Source organism: Camelus ferus, chromosome 1 (assembly GCF_009834535.1).
Source record: "Camelus ferus isolate YT-003-E chromosome 1, BCGSAC_Cfer_1.0, whole genome shotgun sequence".
NCBI classification, from domain to species: Eukaryota; Metazoa; Chordata; class Mammalia; order Artiodactyla; family Camelidae; genus Camelus; species Camelus ferus.
The window spans coordinates 87,252,718-87,277,536 of record NC_045696.1 but is presented as its reverse complement, the minus strand read 5'-3'; the positions used below and the strand labels follow the sequence as shown (position 1 = coordinate 87,277,536).

Here is a 24,819-nt window from a genome sequence, read left to right as displayed (position 1 = left end):
GTTTTCCCCTACGAGGTGAGGCTTTGTTTCTGTCTCACTGCTTTCCATATTTTCTTTTTAGTTTGTATGTCTCTGGGATACCACCCGGGCATGTGTGAGGGGTGGATTGAAGAGCTGCATTATAGCTCTGTGAGGGGTGGAAATCTTGCCTCTTTACTCAACCTTTGGTGGTTTGGATAGGAGGGGGCGGTATTTCTGGTGCTGTTTGTCTGCAATCTAGCAGTTATTGTCTAAAAGATTTCTGTCTTCTTAAGCTGTCCCTTTCCTGGATTTTTTTTTTTTTTTTTTTTTTTGGTTTCGTTTTTTTGTTGTGCTTGTTTTTTGGTGCTGCCATTTGCATCTCTGGGTCGGTAGCTCTTTCAGCACCAAGTCCGGGAATCTTGGCAAAAACAATACTTAAGGAACTCACCAGTTCAGTTGCAAGGCCCTTAGCCATCATTCTGCCTTCTTATCTTACCTTTTCAAAGTCTTAGATTGGTTTTAATATAATGTCTAGGGGTCTTAGGGGTACTCAATATGAGAAGTATTCAAAAATATGTTTCTTGCATCTTTGTGGAAGTGAAATCCTTCCACTGGCTTTGTTAATGGTGTTCTATCTACTTATCTATCTCCAAATGTGCATTAGTGCTCCAAAAGGCTGATTCATTATTATGCAATGTCTCATGCATCTTCCCCCTACTGTCATTTTTTTTTTTCCCCCAGAGGAAAGTGTGAATTAACACAGTCCACTCCTACCACAAATTAAGCAGTTGAGTTTCCCACATTTGGGGAAATCATAGGCGTCAGCACATCCAGAGTGCAGTGGATAAGCCTTGCCCTGGGAAAACCACCTTCAGGATCATGGTACCTCCCCTACCAAGTATGTATCCCCTACTGTCATTTTTAAACAGAAATGCTATACAAAAATTTTGATGAAATCCTGACTTAGATTGCTTTTATTCTGAATACCTATGCAGAAAAGTGTGCTCAGTTTTCTAGTTTTAACTTTTAGCATAAGCATAGCTACATTTATTTATAGTCCATTATTCTGCAAAATAACTTAAACACCAGAGGGTTAAGTGTTCAGTGACTTCCAAGGTGTATCCAGGTAATGTAGTCTAATCAGGCAACTAAAATATACCCTCCAGCAAGTAGATTATATGAAATTGTTGACCTAGGGTTGGAAATAATTTCAGAGGAAATGACTTCCAATTAAATGCAATTCTTTCCTTAGTGTAGCTGGAATCAGCACTGTAGATGCAATTTTCTTCATTCTGGAAATAAAACTTACCATCAATAAGTAATCAAAGATTCTAAAGCCCTATGATCTGCTTTTTTTCTTCTTGTTCTCTTCTTTTCTTTGTGGATAAACTAGGTTTCAATCTATTTAGGACCTTTTCAATGATACAAAACATTGCTAACACTCATATCTATAATACTAAACCTGACTAATTTACAGAATAGGCATATTATTAGATATTGAGTAGTGGGAATGCTTGTAAGAAAATGTTCAGAGACAGGAATACTTTGTGAACAATATTGCTTATACTGTGATTCTGTAATAGTGACCAGCTGCACCTACTGAACAATCTCATTTGGTTTTTATTACTTATTTTTAACTTTAGTACTAAAGTGCTGAGGCAGCTAAGTAAGCACAGAGGCATTTTTTGAATACTAATCTTAGACAGCAACCTCTGTTATATCAAATACATTTTTAATGGAAAAAAAGAAGATAGAAAGTTTCAACACTAACTTAATTTAGAATTTACCGGGTTTTTTTCTTATGAGATGTAAATTTTCCACCACATGATTAATTTTATTGCTTTAGTAGGGTAAATGTCATCTGCAGAACTACTGAGTTGCTAGAGAATACTATTTATAGCAAAAACAACTGCTCCTTTAATCATATTGACACGGTTTATAGCTGTGCTGTAAAGTATTTTTTTATACCTGACACTTAAAACAGAAAACGAAATCAAACTAAGTCTTAATGATTGCTGTTCTTCTCTGAATGTATGAAACAGAAGAATGTAATAATAACTGAAAATATATTATCAGGGATTAAAAATAATCAATTTGCTATTCAAGAACAAGGAAAAGCATTATCTAAATGTGATTTGAAACAATACATGATTAGAAACTGAAAAGAATAAAATATCAAGTATATGGCTATATAGGTTATATTTCTTAATACTAATTAACTTTTGGAATACAGTGCATTTTCAATATTTGTCTCTAATAGAGAGCAAGGAAAAACTAGAATTAACTTTCTAAAAGTTATCCAAGTTATTTTCTTGATTCTGCAGTCTTCACTGAAGCTAATCTAAAGTTAGTGCCTAATCTATTAAAATATCAATTTAAATGCCCAATTGTATTAATTATAAGTGTTCACCATAAAGAAATCTAGCAATTTTTTTCTCCATTATTAAGTATGTGAATTTCCCAAGATATCCTATAGTTGAAATATCCCCAGTGATTTAATTATTCTGTATTCAAGTTGGTTATGTACAACTGACTCTGGTGGATGTCAGGATATAAATAAGTGTGGACTGGCCAACTTCAAAAGGTCTCCTCAACAATTGTCCTTTTATGAGCCAAATGATTAGCTGAAGAGAATAATAAAATCTCAGTCAAGATTCAGGAATTGCTTTCTGGCCAATCATTTCAATTGAGCAATCATATCAGATGGGGAACCAATCTCTTGTGATCTTTATGTTCTGTATTATTTTTGAGACTACTTTTAAATATGCTTTGATATCTACAGGGAGGAATTATAAGTTTTTATTTTGATTAGCAATTAAGTATTTTTGTAAATGCTGAACTTAGTGTCACATTCTCTCGAATATTTCATTATTATTAAGTTGTCATGTATTATAATATATTTGCATCATATTATGAACATTTTACTGTTACATCTATATTTCCTATTGGAAATTATAAATATTTAAATTGTAGTATGAACTCTTTATGTGCAAATTTTAATATATGTGTGTGTATAGATATAAATCATTTTAGGTCTAAGTTTGTTTTAGCTAGTTTTTGTTCTACATTACTGGAATTACTATTCTTTGACTCTTTTATAATCTAATTTTCATATAATTAGTAACACTGAATTCAATAAAATTAGTAACAGTAGCTTTACAAAGTAGACAGTATTAAATTATTTAATGAACATGTAAATCAATGAAAGAAAATGTTTATTATTGCTGGCAATTTTTTTTTTTTTTTTTTTTTTTTTTAGTTACTGGTTCCTACTTATTTGAAAGATAACTCTGATGAAAAGTTTTCAAAAAATGATTGTCTATTTTGGAGTTAAATGTAAAAATGGAAATAATGTCTGAATGAATGTTTCCATTTTTTGGTTAAAGTTTTAAGCTTGTTATTTTGAACTAATTATAAACTTACAGAAATGTTGCAAAAAATAGCATACGGAATCCCAATATACCTCTTCTGCAGCTTCACTTCCTGATGCAAAAGGAAATGTGGACACTCCAGAAACTCCTGGCGCATGACTCCATCTCGGAGGTAATCTTAACCTGGATCTAAACATTGCACAAGGTCAAAGCTACATATCTGAACTATATTACATGATTTATGACTTTGAAGTACCACTTTGGAGCAGAATATGATTTTGTCTTAGCTATATTTCACTGTGCTTTTTTCATGAACACAAGTAATATTTGTGTTCATGAAAAAACAAGTAATTTCCAGGAGAAAGATAAATTCTCAACCTTTACTCCTCTTCTTTGCTAAATTCTTAGGGCATCCATAGTTCAGCAACTTCCCGAGACCTAAACAAGCTATGTCATTCATTATATGTGTGTATGTGTTGCATTTTGCAGTGAATGTTTAATGCATTTTATGCTAGGTTTTAATCATATAAAAAAAAAACAGAATTTAACTAGTAGTTCTGTTAAAAAATTAGATGTAGGTATTACTTTAACTTACAGCATTATTAATAGTATAATCATTAAGAAACACGTAAATTCAAGGAGTATTAATTTTAACCATATAATCTATTAATTTGTTTGGCAATCTTTTGAAATTCTCCTTCACCTGGAAATAATGGTGAAACTCCTTATTACAGCATCTCAGACATTTCACTATCTGACTCTAACTTTTTTTGCTGCTCATTTCCTACCACTGCACATCCCTTGTATTGTATTCACTTGTGGTTTTTCCCTTAGCCCTTGCCTCTATACTGTCTTATCCACATTGTACTGCTCCCTCTCTTCTCGGCTGTCGATTTAAGCGTTCCCTTCTATCCTCTGATATTACTTTGGTCATAACACAAGAAGAGTACTTATCAAAGTGTGTTATATTTAGTTTTATGATCTTCTCTCTCCTCTACTGGATAATGAGTCCCATCAAGTCAGGGCCACTTAGGCATGTTTGTATCCACAGAGCACAGCATAATTTCTGGAATGTTGTGGATATTTTAATAGAGATTATGATTCAGTGAATCAATACATTATCAGGATTTAAGAACTAATTTAAAATATAAAAGTAACTGCCATGGCACAGCTCTTCCATAAAAGTAACACATTTTAAATATTAACAAATTCAACGTGAACCAAAGCTAGATAGATTGTTTCATGGGAATTTGACAGGATAGTGCACTATGTGGAGCTGTTACCTGAAAGAGTAATATGTATATTTATTTTTTTTTTTCTGAAGGGTTTAGTAAGTGCTATTTGTGTAACACTGAATGCAGTTACACAAGACAAATACAGAAATGGCAACAGTGGCCATCTTTATTTATCTCTGAGTAATGAATGAAAATAGTGGTTAACAATGTTTAAGTGCTTGTAGATAGTTCTATATTCTTTGCACGTACCTGCTCTCCTGATCCTTGCATACTTCTATAGTGAAGATACTGTTATTCATCCAGTTTAAAAGATCCAAAGCTGTGACTGATAGAGGCTAAATAACTTGCCAAAGGACATTCAGATAGGAAGTTGTAGAGCTCAGCGGCCCAGGGTCTTGCTTCAGATTCGGGGTTGTTACTCCTGTATTACCCTACTCCCCAGTGTTTATAAAGAGCAGGCTGTAGAAAGAGCAATAGATTAAAGATGGCAACAGAGATCCTGTACAACCACAGCCTACTCATGCAGGCAAAATAAGATGTTGGATTGTTAGATATACTATAAAATTGTTTCTAGAGTCTTCTTGATTTGATTTATTTTGAAATTTTCTAAATTTTTTCCACTATGTTTCTTTTTTTCTTTTTTTTCCTGTGATCCTTATTTTATTCCTTTATTCTCTTTTCTCACCCTAAGAAAATAAAGTCAATGAGTAGATGTCAGAACATAACATTATCTCTCAATTCTAGAGAGATGGCTGGCTGGCATAAATTCTATGGACTTAATGCAAAAAAATTGTATTAGGTGGTAGCCCCATTTCAAAGTGTTTGCCTCTTCATAGCTCACTGCCACGCCAAGATCTGTCTTTTTCAATGACTGGAGGATTTTCAAGTCTGTGTGTACCTCCTAGAAAAGTGCTAATTTTCTTGGCAAGTCAAAAAAAGAACATCTGCTTACACTGACTCACTAGTTGAAAAACAATAAGGAAAACTTTTTCTTTTCCTTTTCTCTGCTAGTGATATGACTGTAATACCCTACTGCATATTAATGACTCTCAAGATGCATTCTTGTTTGAATGGTCAGAAATAAAATGATGCAATATTGAGTTATAAAACAGAAATAAACCATATTAGCTAAATACTTTCTTCACCAAATAAAAACATACACATATAATATAACAGTAAAATAAATGAAACATTTTAAAAGGAAGTTCTTCTTGTTTATAATCATCCTTCCCTAGTTACATGACAGCTAATGTAGTATTCATGGTCAAATTTAACTTTTGAGACCATCTGTGCTATGCAAGATGTCATGGAAATAAAGGCTGTTTTGAAATAAAAAGAGAACAAAAACCTTATTCAGAGAACACCTCCCAGCTGTGTTACCAGTTACTGTGCAATCATCTTTCATTATACATGCTGTATGGGGTATGGAGGATGATTAGAAATGCAAACCTGATGTTCTGAATTTGTACATCTCTCTTAGGGCCAGATCTTCTTAGCAGGGAATTTAGCCTCAGATTCCAACTGTAGCTCATGAAATGTTTTGCTAAGTCACTAATATTTATGGAGTGATAACTCAAATATTCTAAAAAGCACCTTAAAGACACGGACAAGTTCTAAAATTCTTACATTTATAGAATACTAGACACTGAGCAGTGTAAGACTAAGCAAAATCAGAACCATACTGTTATCACCTTTGTTTTCTTCTTTTTCCAATTCAGTTAAACCTGACTGGACACCATTAATGTTTTTGTTACAAGCTTAGCAATTAGAGCTGTTTAGATTGTATATGATCATCCTTACTAAGGCACGTATTGACAATAACTCTAATTTTGGAAAATGTAATAGCTATGATTTGGTTATACCAGTATTTCAATATTTATATTTTTCTAATATTTTTATTGAAATATAGTCAGTTTACAATGTAGTGTCAATTTCTGGTGTACAGCACAATACTTCAATCATATAGGAACATACATTCATTTTCATACTTTTTAACCATAAGTTACTACAAGATACTGAATATAGTTCCTTGTGCTATACAGTATAAACTTGTTTATCTATTTTATATATAGTAGTTAATATCTGCAGATCTCAGACTCCCAATTTATCCCTTCCCACCTCCTTACTCCCCTTGGTAACCATAATTTTGTTTTCTATGTCTGTGAGTCTGTTTCTTTTTTGTAAGTAAGTTTTTCTTTTTCTTTTTTTTAAAATTCCACATATAAGTGATATCATATGGTATTTTTCTTTCTCTTTCTGACTTACTTCACTTAGAATGACATTCTCCAGGTCTATTCATGTTGTGGCAAATGGTATTATTTTATTCTTTTTTATGGCTGAGTAGTATTCCATTATGTAAATATGCCACAACTTCTTTATCCAGTCCTCTGTCGATGGACATTTAGGTTGTTTCCATGTCTTGGCTATTGTAAATAGTACTGCTATGAACACTGGGGTGCATGTATCTTTTTGAGTTAAGGTTCCCTCTGGATATATGCCCAGGAGTGGGATTCCTAGATCATATGGTAAGTCTACTTTTAGTCTTTTGAGGAATCTCCATATTGTTTTCTGTAATGGCTACACCAAACTACATTCCCACCAATACTACTATTTACTATAACATCTAAAGAAAGGTCATTCTAAAGAAATCAAACACAAACTAGTCAGAAGCACATCATGTGATAGCTTTACATTTGCTTTATTTAAGCTAGAGCAAATATTTAAAATTGTTAATTTCAACTTACTACACTTAATTTATATATCTAGTAAATGAAGCTTAAACTATATAATAAATATATATTCAAAATAGTGTTTTGTGAGATTATCAGATAAAATATGTATTCAAAAGTTAAAAATCAAGGTTCAGAATGCCTACAGTAATTAAAGTAACAAAAGTGATTATACATATCACACAAAAATAAAAATACCTGGTGGATATATACCTCAACTACTAAACTTTTAACTTTGAGAAACTATTAAAAGAAAATTTTGATTGATACATAACACCTTATAAAAGTGGTTAAAAGAAGATTCTCTTATATCCAATACCTATTTGCCAGCTAAAATGTTAGTTACATAAAATGTGCATTGGCAAAATATTATCTAAAATATAAAATAATGAGAAGTTGTAATTGAGGGTTACAAAAAAATCCAAACTATCCTGTATTCCCTTTAATTTTTGTTGTTTATTTTAAATAGAACCCACTTGGTGGCCATAATCTTATTTATAATTTAGAATTTTTCTTCAGTTTGTTAAACTGAGGGATTGGGGTAAAGGAGGAGGCACAGTGACAAGATGTCATTGGTTAACTGAGACATCAGACTCATGAAATTTATGTGATTAAAAACCAACTTTGGAGTTCTAAAGTTTAAAAATAACAACAAAAATTCTATTAATTCCATTTTAACATTCCTTTTTCTTTTCTGCCTCCTATTCTGCTACTCTTTCTCAGATAAAGATCTTAATGACAGCCTATGCAATAGTCTGGTTTATAATTAGCTCTGGATGCAATTAGAAGGCATCACGTTCTCAAAGTGATACTACTTCAGCCTCATTCTTTTTTTGTGTATCTCAAGACTTTGCCTGATCCTGTTAATTTTCTCTCCATCATAAACTCTCCTTGAATTCTACCAAAGACCCCCACTGACCTGAAGCTGCAGTAGTTTGTAGTGGTGTATCAACTCCCATTAAAAATGTATTTACTTTCAATTTCAGGCTGTTAAATACTGTGGCAGAAAGTCAAATCATTTTGCTGAGATACTACTTCATAATTTTTCCATTTTTAAGAAGTAATACAGTTGATGTATAAAATTGTTAGTTTGAGGTATACTACATAGTGATTTGATATTTCCATATGCTATGACATGATCACCACAATTAACCTAGTAACCATCTGTCCCCATAAAAAGTTATTACAGTGTTATTGACCGTATTATTTGTTATGTATTATATTGATGTGGCTTATTTTATAACTGGAGATTTGTACCTCTGAATTCCCTTCACTATTTCAGTTCATTTCAATCTCCTCCCCTCTGACAACTACTCATCTGTTCTCTGTATTTGAGTCTATTTTCATTTTCTTATTTGCTTTGCTTTTTAATTTTCCACTTATGAGATCATACAGTACTTGTCTTTATCTGACTTACTTCACTTAACCTAATGCATCTAGGTACATCCATATTGTCACAAATGGCACAGTTTCATTTTTCATTTTATGGCTGAGCAGTATTCCATTTTGTGTGTGTGTGTGTGTATACACATGCATAGAACACACACTACATCTTATTTATCCGTTCATCTATTGATGGGCATTTAGATTGCTTCCATATCTTGGCTATTGTCAAAAATTCTCTGATGAACATAGGGGTGCATATATCTTTTCACATTAGTATGTTTGTTCTTTCAGGTAAATACCCAAGAGTGAAATTGCTGGATGATAAGGAAGTTCTTTTAATTTTGTGAGGAACCCCCATACTGTTTTCCACAGTGGATGCACCAATTTCCAATCCCACCAGACAGTACCTAAAGGTTCTCTTTTCTCCAATCCTCACCAACACTTGTTGTCTTTTTTGATGATAGCCATCCTGAAAGGGGAGAAGAGGCATCCTATCTTGGTTGAATTTGCACTTGCCTGATGATTAGTAATGTTGAGCATCTTTTCAAGTGTCTCTTGGCCATCTGTTATGTCCGGGGAAAAATGTCTATTCAGGTCCTCTGCCCATTTTTTAATTAGTTTTTGTTGTTGATGTAGGGTTGTATAAGTTCTTTGTGTATTTTGGATATTAACCGCTTATCAGATACATTGTTTGCAAATATCTTTTCCCATTCAATAAGCTGCCTTTTTGTTTTGTTAATAATTTTCTTCCCTACGCAAAAGCTTTTCAGTTTGACCTAGTCCCATTAGTTTATTTTTGTTTTTGTTTCCCTTGCCTGAGTAGACAGATCTAAAAAATTACTGCAAAGACCAATGTCAAAAAAAGCTACTGCCTATGTTTTCTTCTAGGCATTTTATGGTTTTAGGTCTTACATTTAAGTCTCTAATCCATTTGAGTTTGTTTGTTTTTATTGAAGTATATTTGACTTACAATATTATATACGTTTCAAGTACACATGATTCAATATTTTTATACATTACAAAATTATGATCACAATAGGTCTAATTTCCATATGTCACCATGCAAAGTTATTACAATATTACTGAATATATTCCCTATGCTATACATTACAACCCCCTGATTGATTCTCTCCTTCACCTATTTCCTTTATCCCACCATTTTCTTCCCCTCATGCAGCAATCAGTCTGTTCTCTGTATCTGTAAGTCTGTTTCCATCTTGTTATGGATGTTTGATTTGTTTTTTAGAGTCTACATATAAGTGAAATCATATGGTATGTGTCTTTCTCTGACTTATTTCACTTTGCATGATACCCTGTAGTTCTATCCTTTTGTTGCAAATGGCAAAATTTCATTCTTTTTATTGCTGAGTAATATTCCATTATATATATAATTTACATATTTTTATATATATATGACATACCTTCTTTATCCATTCATCTATCAATGGACATATCTTGGCTACTGTAAAAAAATATTGCAATGAAAACAGGGGTGCATATCTCTTTTTGAATGAATGTTTTCATGTTCTTTGTAAAAATACCCAGAAGTGGAATTGCTAGATCATATGGTAGTTCTGTTTTTAATTTTTGAGGAAACTCCATATCATTTTCCATAGTGGTGGTACGAATTATTCCCACCAACAGTGCACAAGAGTTCCCTTTTCTCCACATGATCACTAACACTTGTTATTTCATGTCTGTATGACAAGAGCAATTCTGAAAGGTGTGAGGTCATAGCTCATTGTGGCTTTGATTTGCATTTTCCTGTTGATTAGTGATGATGAATATCTTTCCATGTGTCCTTGAGCCACCTGGATATCTTCTTTGGAAAATTATCTATTAAGGTTTCTCTGCCCATTTTAAAATTGGATTGTTTGTTATTTTGAATTTGCATTTTAAGAGTTTTTTGTATATTTTTTATATTAAGTCCTTACAGATATAAAATTTGCAAATATCTTCTCCCAGTCAGTTAGCTGCCTTTTCTATCTGATGACAGTTTCCTTCACTGTGCAAAAGCTTTTTAGTTTGATATACTCCCATTTATTCATTTTTGTTTTCATTTCCCTTGCCTTAGGAGACCTATTTTTTACAAAAATATATTGCTAAAACCAATGGTAAAGAGCATGCTGCATATATTTTCGTCTAGTAGTTTTATTGTTTCAGGTCTTACATTCAAGCCTTTAAATCATTTTAAGTATATTTCTACATATGGTGTGAGAAAGTAGTTCAGTTTGATTGCATATAGCTTTCCAGTACTCCCAACACTATTTATTAAAGAGGTAGTCTTTTCCCTATGTATATTCTTGCCTCACTTGATAAAAATTAATTGGCCATATAAGCATAGTTTTATTTCTGGGCTCTCTATTCTGCTCTGTTTATCCGTGTCTGTTTTTGTGACAGTACCATACTGTTTTGATTATCATAGAATACAGTATGGTTTGATAACAGGGAGAGTGATACCTCCAGCTTTGTTCTTCTTTCTCAGGATTTTTTGGTTATCTGAGGTCTTTGTGATTCATTACAAATTTTAATTTACTTGTTCTAATTCTGTGAAAAATACCATTAGTATTTTGAAAGCAATTCATTCAACCTATAGATTACCTTAGATAATTTGGTCATTTTTAACATTATTAATTCTTCCAATCCATGAGTACATAATATTTTTCCACTTCTTTGTGTCATCTTCAATATCTTTCAACAATGTCACACAGTTTTCTGAGAACAGGTCTTTTACCTCCTTGTTTAAATTTATTTGGCTGTTTCATTCTTTCAGTGAAATCATAAATGGGATTGTCTTCTTAATTTCTTCTCCTGATAGTTCATTATTAGTAAATAGAAATGCAACAGATTTCTGTTTATTAATTTTGTATCTTGCACTTGTATCTTGCAACTGAGTTCATTTATTCGATAGTTTTTTATAAGTGTCTTTAGGATTTTCCATATATAGTATCATGTAACCTACAAACAGTGATAGATTTACTATTTATTTCTTATTCTTGTCTAACTGATGTGGCTAGGACTTTTAATACTATATTGAATGAAAGTGGTGAGAGTGAACATCCTCGTCTTGTTCCTGATCTTATAGGAAATGGTTTCAGCTTTTCACAGTTGAGTATGATGTTGAATGTCAGATATGGCCTTTATTATGTTGAGGTAAGTTTCCTCAATATTGACTTTGATGAAAGTTGTTATGGATTATATGATTTTTATTCTTCAATTTGTTACTGTGGTGTATCACATTGATTGATTTGCAGATATTGAAGCATCCTTGCATCTCTGGAATAAATCCCACTTGATCGTGGGGTATGATCCTTTTAATGTATTATTGAATTTGGCTTGCTAAAATTTTGTAGAGGATTATCTGCATCTGTGTTCATCAGTGATGTTGGCCTGTAATTTACTTTATTTGTGGTAGGTTTGTCTGGTTTTGGTAGCAGTGTGATTCTGGCCTCCTAGAATGAGTTGGAAGCACTCTTAGTTTGAAAAGGACAGGTGTTAACTTTCCTTTAAAATTTTATGGATTCATCTGTGAAGCCTTCTGGTCCTGGTCTTTTGATTGTTGGCAGTTTTTTTTTGTTTGTTTTAAACTATTATTACAAACAAAATGATTCAATTTTATTACTGGTAATCAGTCCATTCCTTTTTTTCTATTTTTTCATAATGCAGTCTTAGAAGACCACATTTCTAGGATTTATCGATGTTTTCTAGGTTGTTCAATTGGTATATAATTATTCATAGTAATCACTTGTAATCCTTTGTATTTCTGTGTTATCCGTTGTGACTTCTTTTTCATTTCTGATTTTATTTGGGCTCTCACATTTTCTTGATGAGTATGCATAAAGTTTTATCATCAATTTTAATTTTTTAAATAATTCTTAGTTTTAATATTATTTTTTTGTCTCCATTTCACTTATTTCTGTTCTGTTCCTTATTGTTCTTTCCTCCTATAAACTTTGGGTTTTGTTCATCTTTTTCTATTTCCCTTAGGTGTAAGGTTACATTATATATTTGAGATTTTTTTTCTTGTTTCTTAAGGAAGGCTCACTTCACTTTAAACTTCCCTCTTAGAATTGGTTTTACTGTATCACATAGATTTTGTATTATTGTGTGTCCATTTTCATTAATCTCCTGGTATTTTTTGATTTCCACTCTGATTTCTTCAGTGCCTCATCGGTTGTTTATTAGCATATTGTTTACCCTCCATGTGTTTGTATTTTTTGCAGTTTTATTTCTTGTAGTTGATTTCTAGTCTCAGACTAGATTGGAAAAGGTGCTTATATAATTTCAATCTTGTTAATTCTGTTGTACTTTTGTGGCTTAGCATGTGCTCTATCCTGGAGAATGTTTTATGTGCACTTGAAAAAAATGTGTATTCTGCTGTTTTGGAATATATACACACACACACACACATATAAAGTTCATCTGATCTGTTATTTAAAGCTTATGTTTCCATACTGATATTCTATCTGGATCTGTATTTTCTAAGTGGAGTGTTCTCCAAGATCAGCAAGTTTCTCTTACCCAGGCTCCTTTCAAACTTGCCTCTGCATTGGGACTCAGCATGTGAGATGTGTATTCCTTTTAAAAACTGAGTGTCTATTTCTTATAGGCCTCTGGCTCGCCTGAACATAATTTCCATTAGTTTTCAAAGCAGACATTCTGGGGGCTTGTCCTCTGGCTAGGGAGCCAGACACCTCACTTCTTAGGGAGGACCTCTATAATTGGTATTCCTCCCTTTTGTGAACCACTGACCCTAGGGATAGAGGTTTTGACTATACTGTTCTCTACACACCCCATTCATCTTGTAGTGGTTTCTCATGTCTTTAGTTGTGGAAACTATTTTCTGCTAGTCTTCAGGTCATTTTCATTAATTGTTGCACTGCAAGGACAGTTGACCCTTGAACACCACAGGGGTTTGCGGCACCCAATTCCCATGAAGTTGAAATTCCATGTATAACTTTACAGTTAGGCCTCCATATCCATGGTTCCACATCTGCAGATTCAACCAACTATGGATTGTGTAGTAATGTAGTATATTTTTACTGGAAAAAAATGCATGTATAAGTGGACCAATGCAGTTCAAATCTATGTTGCTCAAGGGTCAACAGCAGTTGTAATTTTGGTGTGTCCATTGAAGGAGGTAAGTTCAGGGTCTTCCTACTCTGCCATCTTGGCCACCTCCCCCTTCAACTGCTTTATAATTTAATGTGATCTTTTATACACTGACACTTCCAACCCAGCCTTGTTGGGTGGCCGTTCTTTCAAGAAGTCTCTATTACACTCTCCATTTCAGAGTTAACACTTTTATTTTAAAAGAATGTATATTCCTGGAAACTTTTTAAAGCAATGATAGTATGACCATCAATTGGGTATTCATTTTATATATATGGTTAAATAAATATATGTAAGGCACTTTACCTTAACACAAATTAGTGAAACAGCTGAATAAGTTTGCATCCCTCATAACTGAAACCAAGAGAAGCTAAGTTTTTATGCCTAGTGAGACAGAGGGAAAGTAAACCTGTGTCTACTATGGAGGCTCCCTCTTTTTCATTCATCCATTCAACATACCGTTTATCGATTGCCTCTTATGTGCCTCTTCATTCAGTATCCTAGAATCTAGACAAATGGACTTCCTTGCCCTGTAAAATGGACAATCAGAAAGGATGGGCATTGACTGAGTGATGACAATTTTACACAGCAATAGTGAGGAAAAATGCACACTAGGCAAATTTGGAGCAGGGTTAGGGACAGAAAACTTCTGTTAAGTAATAGTTATGTACAGTTATGCTGAAATGAATCAGATTTAGCTACACAAAGCATATTTATGGGAGACAAGAGGCACTGGACAAACTAAAAAATGACATTTTCAAAGGGAAACATGTTTTATAAACAAACAAGCATAGTTGTCTGGGGCACAGAGAAGCTGGAGAAAAGGATATTTATTCTCTTTCTTTTCAGTCTCTCTAAATGGTTGTTAGTATACTGTGTTGTATTTTTAAAAATAAATATTTTCTCACAATATTGCAGGAGAGAGAAAATATTTAGCAAAAAAAAACCAGAAGTCTTATTCTAACATCCAGAGATGACCACTGTTAACTCTTTGATGTTAATCATCTCTATATAGGAATATGTGTATTTTGTACAGAAAGAATATGAATATAACCAGTATACTGTTTTGAAGCCTTTTGCCTAATGTAACATATGAAATTATTTTTCATGTCCATACATTTTCAGGTGTAATATAGTGCATCAACAATGTAGTACTGATACATCAATGAACAAACAGATGGACTGATTAAACAGGATAAATATTCTGAAAATGATGTTACTATGGAAAAACATTACAGTCTAAAAAAGAAGAGGTAAGTCATTTAAAATTATTTTAAAACATTTACTAAGTATGTGGGAAAAGTCAGTTTTAATCCTTGATTGCTGTTTCTCTTATACCCCCAGACTGCCAAAATTATAAATGATTATTTTGTATAAATTTATATTCACAAATTTGGAGTAAGCTAGATGTATGCAATGGACATGGGCTTTCAAATGAGAATATTTGTGAAATAAACAAAAGTTTGATGTCCTTTAATAAGTTACAAATAAGCTCTACGTCATGAGTATAACAGTATCATATATAAATACTCAAGAAAACTGGAAACATACTTGGCAACATATAAGGGGTTGATATATAAATATCTTGTATAAAAGAATAGGAAAATTCCTATTCAAGTAGAATATTTGGTAAAATTTGTAAGCAAAATCAAATTAAAATATGCACCTGAAACTATCTCACTGTGCCCTGTGGAACACAATAAATTATAGGTTAAAAAAGAAAAAAAGACATCGTCAAATCTTCCATGAAATTTCTCTTCATATTCTGTTGACATCAAGCCCATTGCTGGTAATGTTACTTCTGTTACAACTCTCTTAAGGGATGACTTTTCTTTCTCACTCCCCTTACTCGAATTCCTGGAGATGGAACAGGTGGTGCCCTCCCTGTTCTTCATGGCTTTTTCTAGGCCACCCTCCTTTCCCTTCCTGTAAATTTAATCAAAGTAACCATCTGCTAGCCTTGTTATCACCTGTTCTCTGTGGTCCCCTTCCTGCCTGGATCTCCTGTCATAATATGGGAGACTATAATATACAGAAAGGTAACCACTACATTATTCTTGCCTTGTGCTTCCATGATCTCCTGTCCTGCAATGATGTTGTTTTCCATCCTCTGCTTCCACTTTGTTAATGTCATTTCCATTATATGAAGCACTTCTATAACCTCAATTTTCAAACATCCCATTTTCCAACTACCAGCTCTTATCTTTCCAACCCATCCTCTCATATGCTCCACCTCTTTAACTCTACTTGAACCAACATGCTATTGATGCTACACCGTACCTCAACCTTCTTAATTTTTTACTTTCCTCTTTATTCATCATAATTCCCAAGGTGAATCATATTCACTCATTTCCTTGCCTTCCTTTTACTTCATTATTCTCACATAAACTCCAAACTTCTGCCTACTACTTGTGCCTCCTGCAGGCCAATAGAGTTGCCCCTTGAGCAACATGGGTTTTAACTCACAGGTTCACTTGTTCATGGATTTTTGTCAGTAGTAAATGCTATAGTACTACATGATGTGCAGTTGGTCAAATCTATAGATACAGAAATTCAGATACAAAGGTCGTATTTGCAGATGGAGACACTCGGATACAAAAGAACTGCACATACAAACTATACTTGGATTTTTTATGATGGAGGGCTGGTACCTGTAACCCACATATTGTTCAAGGGTCAACTGTATTCTGTTGTCAAATGTCACTGGAAAAAATATAGCCATGCTTGCTTACTGTTCTCACTTTTTATTCTTCTGAATATCACTAAACTAAAATAACCTTTAATAGTGCTGGCAAACCAAACCATATTCTCTAACCCATTTATTCTCCCATTCTTTAAGACAACTCTTCCATACAGTGTATTCTCTTTAACCCTACTATACCTCCTATTAAACAAAGACAAGAACTGCAGCAATTTGAAGACAATTTCTACAAACTTCTTCTGGTATGACCTTCAACCATGATTCTATATACTACCCTCTTCTCTATGCCTAGACTGGCACTCAGGGCTCTTATCTCCAATTGTAAAGTCTGTTTCATCCACTCCTACTTCCTCAGGGACATTGTTCCACCATTTTCTCTCTTACAGGCAGCATGAGGGCAGGTTTCAAAATCTATTTTGTTTACCTCTGAGTCCCCAGAGCCTGTAATCATGCTCAGAATATAATGGGGGCTCAGTAATGAGTAAATGAAAGATAAAATGAAAGAGTATGTCATTTTTACTAGTCAAATTTAATAGGTTAATAATATATGATACTATATAACCTGTCAAGGGTGGAATGAAATGATTACTCACTTCCATGGTGGATAAGCATTAGAAATTAAACATTGCACAAAATCAATCTGACAAAAGAATCATAGATTCAGAGAATTAAAACCTTAATATGACAATCTTACTGGTTGTAGCCTCCTCTAAAAAAATAAGGCATATATTAATATGCATTAAAATCTGTTTATGCAGTGTCAAATTGAGTGAAAAATTGAAAGCAAAGAAAATATTTAGACAAATGATGGTGAGTCTACATGTTTAGAAAATTACCTGTTACTGTTATCACACCCCTAAAGCACTTCTGTTTACTTTGGAAAATGTTGGGTATGCCAGTGAAGCTGCGGCCCTGCCCACTGCCTCACTGTTGAGAATGATTCCTGTAGGCCTCATCTGAGAGAACTCCCCAAGAAGAGCTTTTGAGGATTCTATTACTAGTGGTTGACCAATGCCACTAACTACCTCTCTCTGCAACATTAAACTCCACTCATGTCTGATTGATTGTACCCAGCAGAGGTATCTGACTGAACCTATGAGACAACTACCTTCTGCCTCTATGGGGCAGCCTAATATCTTATTGAATAAGACTCATTAGTGGTTTCTAGAGAAGATATACAGGAACTAAGGCCTGATGTTAAAACTATGCTCAATGAAAAAGCAAGATGGTTTATGTTTGTAATAATCATGCTGCATATTCAAAGTCATATCTTTGACTGAAAAATATCTCAAATGGAGTTTTCTTTTTATGTATAAGGTAACAATGCAAGGGGCCAGAAAAGAAAATAAGTCATTTTCTTGCTTGTGAAATCAAAGCTGCAACATCTGTTTGCTTCACCTGCTGAAGAGAATACTCCCGCTTATACTTAATGGTTAACAAGACTGAACACTTTGAAACATACTTCTCTAGTCACCCAACCTGTAAATTAAATACATCAGTGATGCAATTATTGCACTGTGCTCTTTTCACAGGTATAAATCACATATAAAAGATCTGCAGTGCTGAGAAACACAAGCTATAATTTATGTTTTACTGTAAGCACCTGAAACTTTACAATGTCCAGTGTTCTGGACATTGTAAAGTTGCAAATATATTCTATGGCAACTCTCTCTTGCCTTGTTTCCTTCTCTTATGTCTTGCATACCTTTAATAGAATGGCCATATAATTTCCTATAGTTTAAAATTTTAGATTATACACTAATTTTTTAATAAAAAGTTTTGAAAATAAAAAGCATTCAATTCTAAAAACCACCACCAGTCATTATTAACATTTTAAGAAATATCTATTTATATATACAATATTTATATACACAATATTTATATACATAGTATATATAATTTTATTGTATATGTAATTTTAATATATACAATTGTATATATAATTTTAATATACACAATTGTATATATAATTTTAATATATACAATTATAGATGTATTATTATATGCTCAATGAAGAAAACATTACAAAGACAAAATATCTAAGATGAAAAGCAAAGTTACCTTCCATACAACCACCAAAAGTCAAGGACTTTCTTTTCCTCATGATTTTCCTAAATAACTTTTCACATTCAAGTTCATATTTTTTTCACTTCCTCTCTTTTCCTTTCCTTCTCATTAATTTAATTTTGACAGATCTTTTCAAAATAAGTAATCCTGCTTTTATTTATTAAATTAGGTAAAAAGAAATTTCATAAGTTCTCCTTTCTAAAATCCTTCAGGACTACATAAGTATTATTTATGTATTATTTATTATTATATTTCTTTGATAAAATTATAAATATTATAAAGTCACTTAAGAAAATAATATATTCACAATATTAGCCAATGTTTCTGTTTTGCATGTTTGATTTTTTTCTTCCTTGTATTTTAAACATATAGGTTTCTAAATCATTGTCTCAGAGTGGAATTTCACAGAATTAAAATAAATTAGCTCACAAAGCGTTTCTTAGACTTGGAGTTTAGAATATGATTCTCAGACCTAGTTGCTTAGGCACTTTTGCCCCCACCAGGTAATTCTAACATTCCAGATACTCAGAGCCCATCCTTAGATTCTGATTTAGTTGCTTTGTATTACGCTGAAAAACAGATTTTTTTTTTAATGTTCTCTAAGTGGTTCTAATACACACTCAGGATTGTAGACTATTCAGTTTAGGTTAACAGATTAAAATTAGAAGATAGACAAAATTATTTGGGCAATTAAGGCCTTAAAGTATAAACAGTTTGTCACTACACTTTTAATTTGCTTTCTGACCTATGCGTTATTTAAGTAATTGGTTTCTTATTTTCCAATTTATCAGTTTTAAAAATTTAACATGACTCATTTTTAGTCTGATTTTAATTACAGAGTTCTCTGAAAATACACAAAAGTACTCATTGTCCCTGGGCATGAGCAACAGCTTCTATGAGATTCTTGTAACTCACTTTGCAACCTCTCTTATTTTCAGGATTTTACCATAGGTATGCCAAGTGCCCAAAGTAATCCCATTCCTCTTTCCCTTACCCCAGTTTATTGTTAGATAAGTCTCTTTTTTGGTCTAGAAATAAGGAGAAAATCAGTGACCAACTAAAAACTCAGCATCAATCAATAATCAGCAATTATTTATCATGGCTGGGAATTAAATTCAACTTAGTTAAGTATCTCAGGACTATATAGATTTGGAAAATCTGGATGAGTGGATCTGGGTTAAGATCCTGCTTTCTGTATTTTTTTATAAAAGCCTGAACAGTGATTCTGATGTGTATCCAAAGAGAAGAGCCATAGGATTTAAGAAACAGTAGGTTGTTTTATTATGACCAATTCAGATCATGAGCCTCTATTACATTAATTAGACCTCAGAGGCAAGGTTAAAAACCTTCATTTCTTTTTATGAGGTAGATAAAATGGCTCTCTTTCACTTAATAAAAACACGAGAATGCATCATTTGCATATTTTCTATCCTGTATTAGCTTTCTACCTTTGCTATTTACCAAAATTTGTCAAAGACCATGATGACTGGCAGTTTGTCCTGATTTTCTATTTATTAATAATTGTTTGCTATTATTTGTTATTTTGGTTTTTGAGATTTTATTAGTATCAAGTATTTTAGTTGAATGGCTTTAATCTTTGGATATTCTTCATTTTTTAGCCTGAGTTGCACCCTCATCTCTCTGCCCTTTAGCCATAAAAAATGATTTTTATATTGCCATCTAATATATAAAGCAAGTATTAACAGACATAAAGGGAGAAACAGACAGAAATACAATAATAGTAGGGGACTTTAATACTCACTTTCATCATAGATGGAGCATTCAGACAGGAAAATCAACAAAGAAGCATTGATCTTAACACAGTAGACTAGATGATATTAGGCATATACAGAACATTCTATCAAAAAGCAACCGAATATACATTCTTCTAAAGCTCACCTGGAACATTCTCCAGGATAAATCATATGTTAGGCCACAAAACAAGTCTTAATAAATCTAAGGAGATTGTAATTGATTTCTAGTTTCATATTGTTGTTTTTGGAAGGTACTTGATATGATTTAAAGAGATAATTGGCATAGTCACAAATATTTGGAAATTAAACAGTATGGTACTGAATAACCCATTCAGTTCAAGAAGCAATTATGGTTCAAGGAAGAAATTTAAAACAAGAAATCAAAAGAGAAGTAAAAAATACTTTTACACAAATACTTTCAGACAAAATGGAAATACAGCACACTAAAACTCATGACATGCAGTAAATGGAATTCTAAGAAAAATGTTACTTTTTGATTTACACATTTAGTGATAACAAGAGAGATCTTAGTAAGTTTACACCTCAAGGAAATAAAAAAGAAGAAAACATAAAGCACAAACTTAGTACAAGGAAGAAAATAATAGTGGTCAGAGAGAAAATGAATAGAGATCAAAGAGACAATAGCAAAGAACTTTGTTTTAAAAAGATAAAATGGATAAACTATTTAGACTAACCAAGAAAAAAAAAGACTCAAAAGAGAGAGTGTTACAACTGATAACACAGAAACATCAAGGATTGTAAGAGACTGCTATGAGCAATTACATATAAACAAATTAGAAAATCTAGAAGAAACAGGTAAATATCAAAAAAAAAAAAACAATACAGCCTACCAAGACTGAATCGTGAAGAAATAGCAAATCTGAATAGAGCAAATATTAGTAAGAAGATTGAATCAGTAATGAAAATTCTTCCACAAAGTCCAGAAGCAGATGGCTAAACTGGTGAATGCTACTAGACATTTAAAGAACTAATACAAATTCTTCTCAAACTTTTCAAGAAAATAGAAGATCAGTTCAAAATCATTTTCAAAGTCATTTTATGAGGCCAGCATTACCCTGATCTTAACATTAAAAAAGGATGCCACAAGAAAGGAAAACTATAGACCAATATCTCAATAAACATAGATACAAAAACCTCAATAAAATATCACCAAATAAAATTCAACAACACATTAAAAAGTCATACACTATAATCAAGTGGGATTTATTCCAGGGATGCATGGAATGGTTTAATATCATTGTGATACACCACATTAACAAAATGAAGGATAAAAATCTTATGGTCATTTTAATAGAAGCAGAAAAAAATTTAACTGAACATTGAATTTTTTTCACGATAAAAACTCTCAACAAAATAGGTAAAGAGGGAACATACCTCAACATAGTAAAAGGGCATATATGACAAGCCCACAGCTAACATTATACTCAATGGTAAAAGCTAAAAAGCTTTTCCTCTAAGATCAGGAAATGGGACTAGAATGCCCACTCTCCTCATCACTTTTATTCACCATGGTATTGAAAATCCTAGTCACAGCAATTAGGCAAAACAAATCAAACAAACCAAAAAAAAAATCACTATTTGCAGATAACATGATTTGATATGTAGAAAACCATAAAGACATCACCAAAAAGCTATTAGAACTGAGAAATTCAGTTTCAGGATACAAAATCAACATACAAAATTCTGTTGCAATTCTGTACACTAGTAAACTATCAGAAATTAAACAAACAATCCCATTTATATATAATAGCATCAAAAGAGGATGAAATGCCTAGGAATTAAATTCACCAAGGATGTGAAAGATCTCTACCCTGAAAACTATAAGAAACTGATGGAAGAAAATAAAGAAGACACAAATAAGTGATCATGGACTAGAAAAATTCATATTGTTAAAATGACCATATTACCCAAGGGCAATCTACAGATTCAATGAAATCCCTATAAAAATTACAATGGTGCTTTTATAGAGGTAGGATTTTTGTTCTAATATGTGTACAGAATCACAAAAGACCCTAAGTAGCAAAACAATCTTAAGAAAAACAAAGCTGCAGGAATCATGCCCCCTGATTTAATTATTACAGCTTTGTAATAGAGTTTGAAAACAGTATGGTACTGGCATGAAACAGCACATGGTTAAATGGAATAGAATAGAAAGCCCAGAAATAAACCCATGTATAAGTAGTCAACTAATTTACAACAAAGGAGCCAAGAATATACAATGGGGAAAGCAAGTCTCTTTCATAAATAGGGCTGGGAAAACTGGACAGCCACATGCAAAATAATGAATACGGTATATATAAAAATTAATTCAAAATGGATATAAGACCTGAAACCATCAAGCTCATAGAAGGAAAAACATAACCAATGATCTCTAAGACATTGATCTTGGAGTGGGACTATATCAAACTAAAAAGCTATACAGTAAAGGAAATCATCCACAAAGTGAAAAGACTACCTACTAAATGGGATAAAATATCTGCAAACCATACATCTGATAAGGGGCTAGTATCCAAAATATATAAAGATCTCATACAACTTAATAACAAAAAATAATCTAATTTAAAAATGGGCAGAGGATCTAAAGAGATACTTTCCCAAAGTCACAAAGATGGCAAAAGAATATGAAAAGGTGCTCAACATCACTAACCACCAGGGAAGTGCAAATCAAAACTCCAATGAGGTATCACTTCACCTCTGTCAGAATGGCTATTATCAAAAAGAAAAAAACAACAAATGTTGGTGAGGATGTGAACAAAAGAGAACCCTTGTGCACTGATGGTAGAAATGTAAATTGATGCAGCTACTGTGTAAGATCTTCAAAAAGTAATTAAAACTACCATATGACCCAACAATTCCACTTCTGGGTATTTATCCCAAGAAAACAAAAACACTAACTTGAAAAGATATCTGCATCTCATCTGCATGTTCATTGCAGCATTTTTAACAATTGTGAAGATATAGAAGAATCCAAGTGTCCACTGATGGATGAATAAAGAAAATGTGATACACACACAGAGTGGGATATTATTTAGCCATAAAAAAGAATGAAATACTGCCATTTGCAACAACATGGATAGACCTATGCTAAGTGGAAGTCAGACAGAGAAAGGCAAATACCATATGACCTCATTTATATGTGAAATAAAAACAAAACAAAACACATAGAGACCGAAAATGACTGGTTGTTGCCAGAGGTGGGATGTGTTGGGTGGGGAAAATGGGTGAAGGTTGTCAAAAGATGAAAATTTCCAGGTACAAAAGAAATCAGTCCTTGGGATATAACGTACAGCATGGCAATTGTAGTTTAAAATGTTGTACTGTATATTTGTAAGTTGGTAAGAGAATAAACCTTAAAAGTTCTCATCACAAGAAAGATTTATATCTATATGTGGTGACATACATTAAATAGACTTATTGTGGTGATAGCTTAACAGTTTATACAAATATGAGATCATTATGCTGAAACTAATTAAAATTACATGTCAATTACATGTCTCAATAAAACTTTAAATGATCTTTGCTGTCAATTTTGAAGCTATATTTATAGAAATACAAAATACATTTTCAATGTCATAGCAAAATTATATGACAATATGGCAACATAGAAAGGTCTTGAACCCATCTTCCTTTCATAGATACACCAAGTCTATAGCTGTATATGGAACAATTTCTTCTCAAAAATTTCTAAATAATGGCTGAGTGATAACTACACATCAAGCAAAGGAGAACAGCACATTGACTATAGTAGGAGGGGCTGGGACACAATCTTGCCATTAATCCCACCCCTGGGGCAGCAACCCACAATTGGGAGGGAACTTGAAACCTAGAATTTCTCCCTGAGGAGGAGAGAGTTCAAATTCTACATTGGGCTCCCCAACTGTTAAGACTTGCACCCGAGAGACGGACTCACAAAACATCTAGCTCTGAAAAACACTTGGTCTCTTGTCCAGGAAACCCACAAGACTGTGGCAATCTTAGAAACAGCTCCTAAACGGCTCCTGCACATGGACACCTCCTCTTCAGTGCCCAGGTCAGAGGCAGCCAGTGAGGCTCAGACTTTGAGCAGAAGGCTCATTTCCTTATACTAAAGCATTAGCCCAAGGGGCTAATTTAACCCATCTCTTGAGCCCACTGGGAACACTGCCCAGTGACAGACTGGTGGGTGCCACTTATGCACTCTCCCTCTGCCTTGCTCTAGACAGTGGGTACCATCTTTTATTTATCCGACAGGGGCCATCTTTATGTGCCCCCTCTGTCTCACTCTAGCCAGGCGGTGTCATCTTCGGAATCTCCCTTGCCTTGTTCTAGCCTGTCAGCTCCATCTCTCTTTTTTCTTCTTTTCCTTTTTTTCCCCCCAATCTTTTTTCAGTGGGCATCACTTTTACACTCCCCTTGCACCTCACTTACACCCAGTGGGGGCCATCTCCATGCTCGCCCTCCGCCATGCTCTGGAGCACCAGAATCACCTGGAGGAGAGCTTTT

The 24,819-nt window shown here is 33.2% G+C and overlaps 1 non-coding gene across 1 annotated transcript; it reads right to left on the bottom strand.

Annotated features, from left to right (window-relative positions):
• Positions 1–699: 699 nt before the first annotated feature.
• LOC116666629 lies at positions 700–867 on the bottom strand. The gene has a single exon (XR_004323564.1). It is a non-coding gene; the product is annotated as a U1 spliceosomal RNA (small nuclear RNA).
• Between the last annotated feature and the right edge of the window lie 23,952 nt (positions 868–24,819).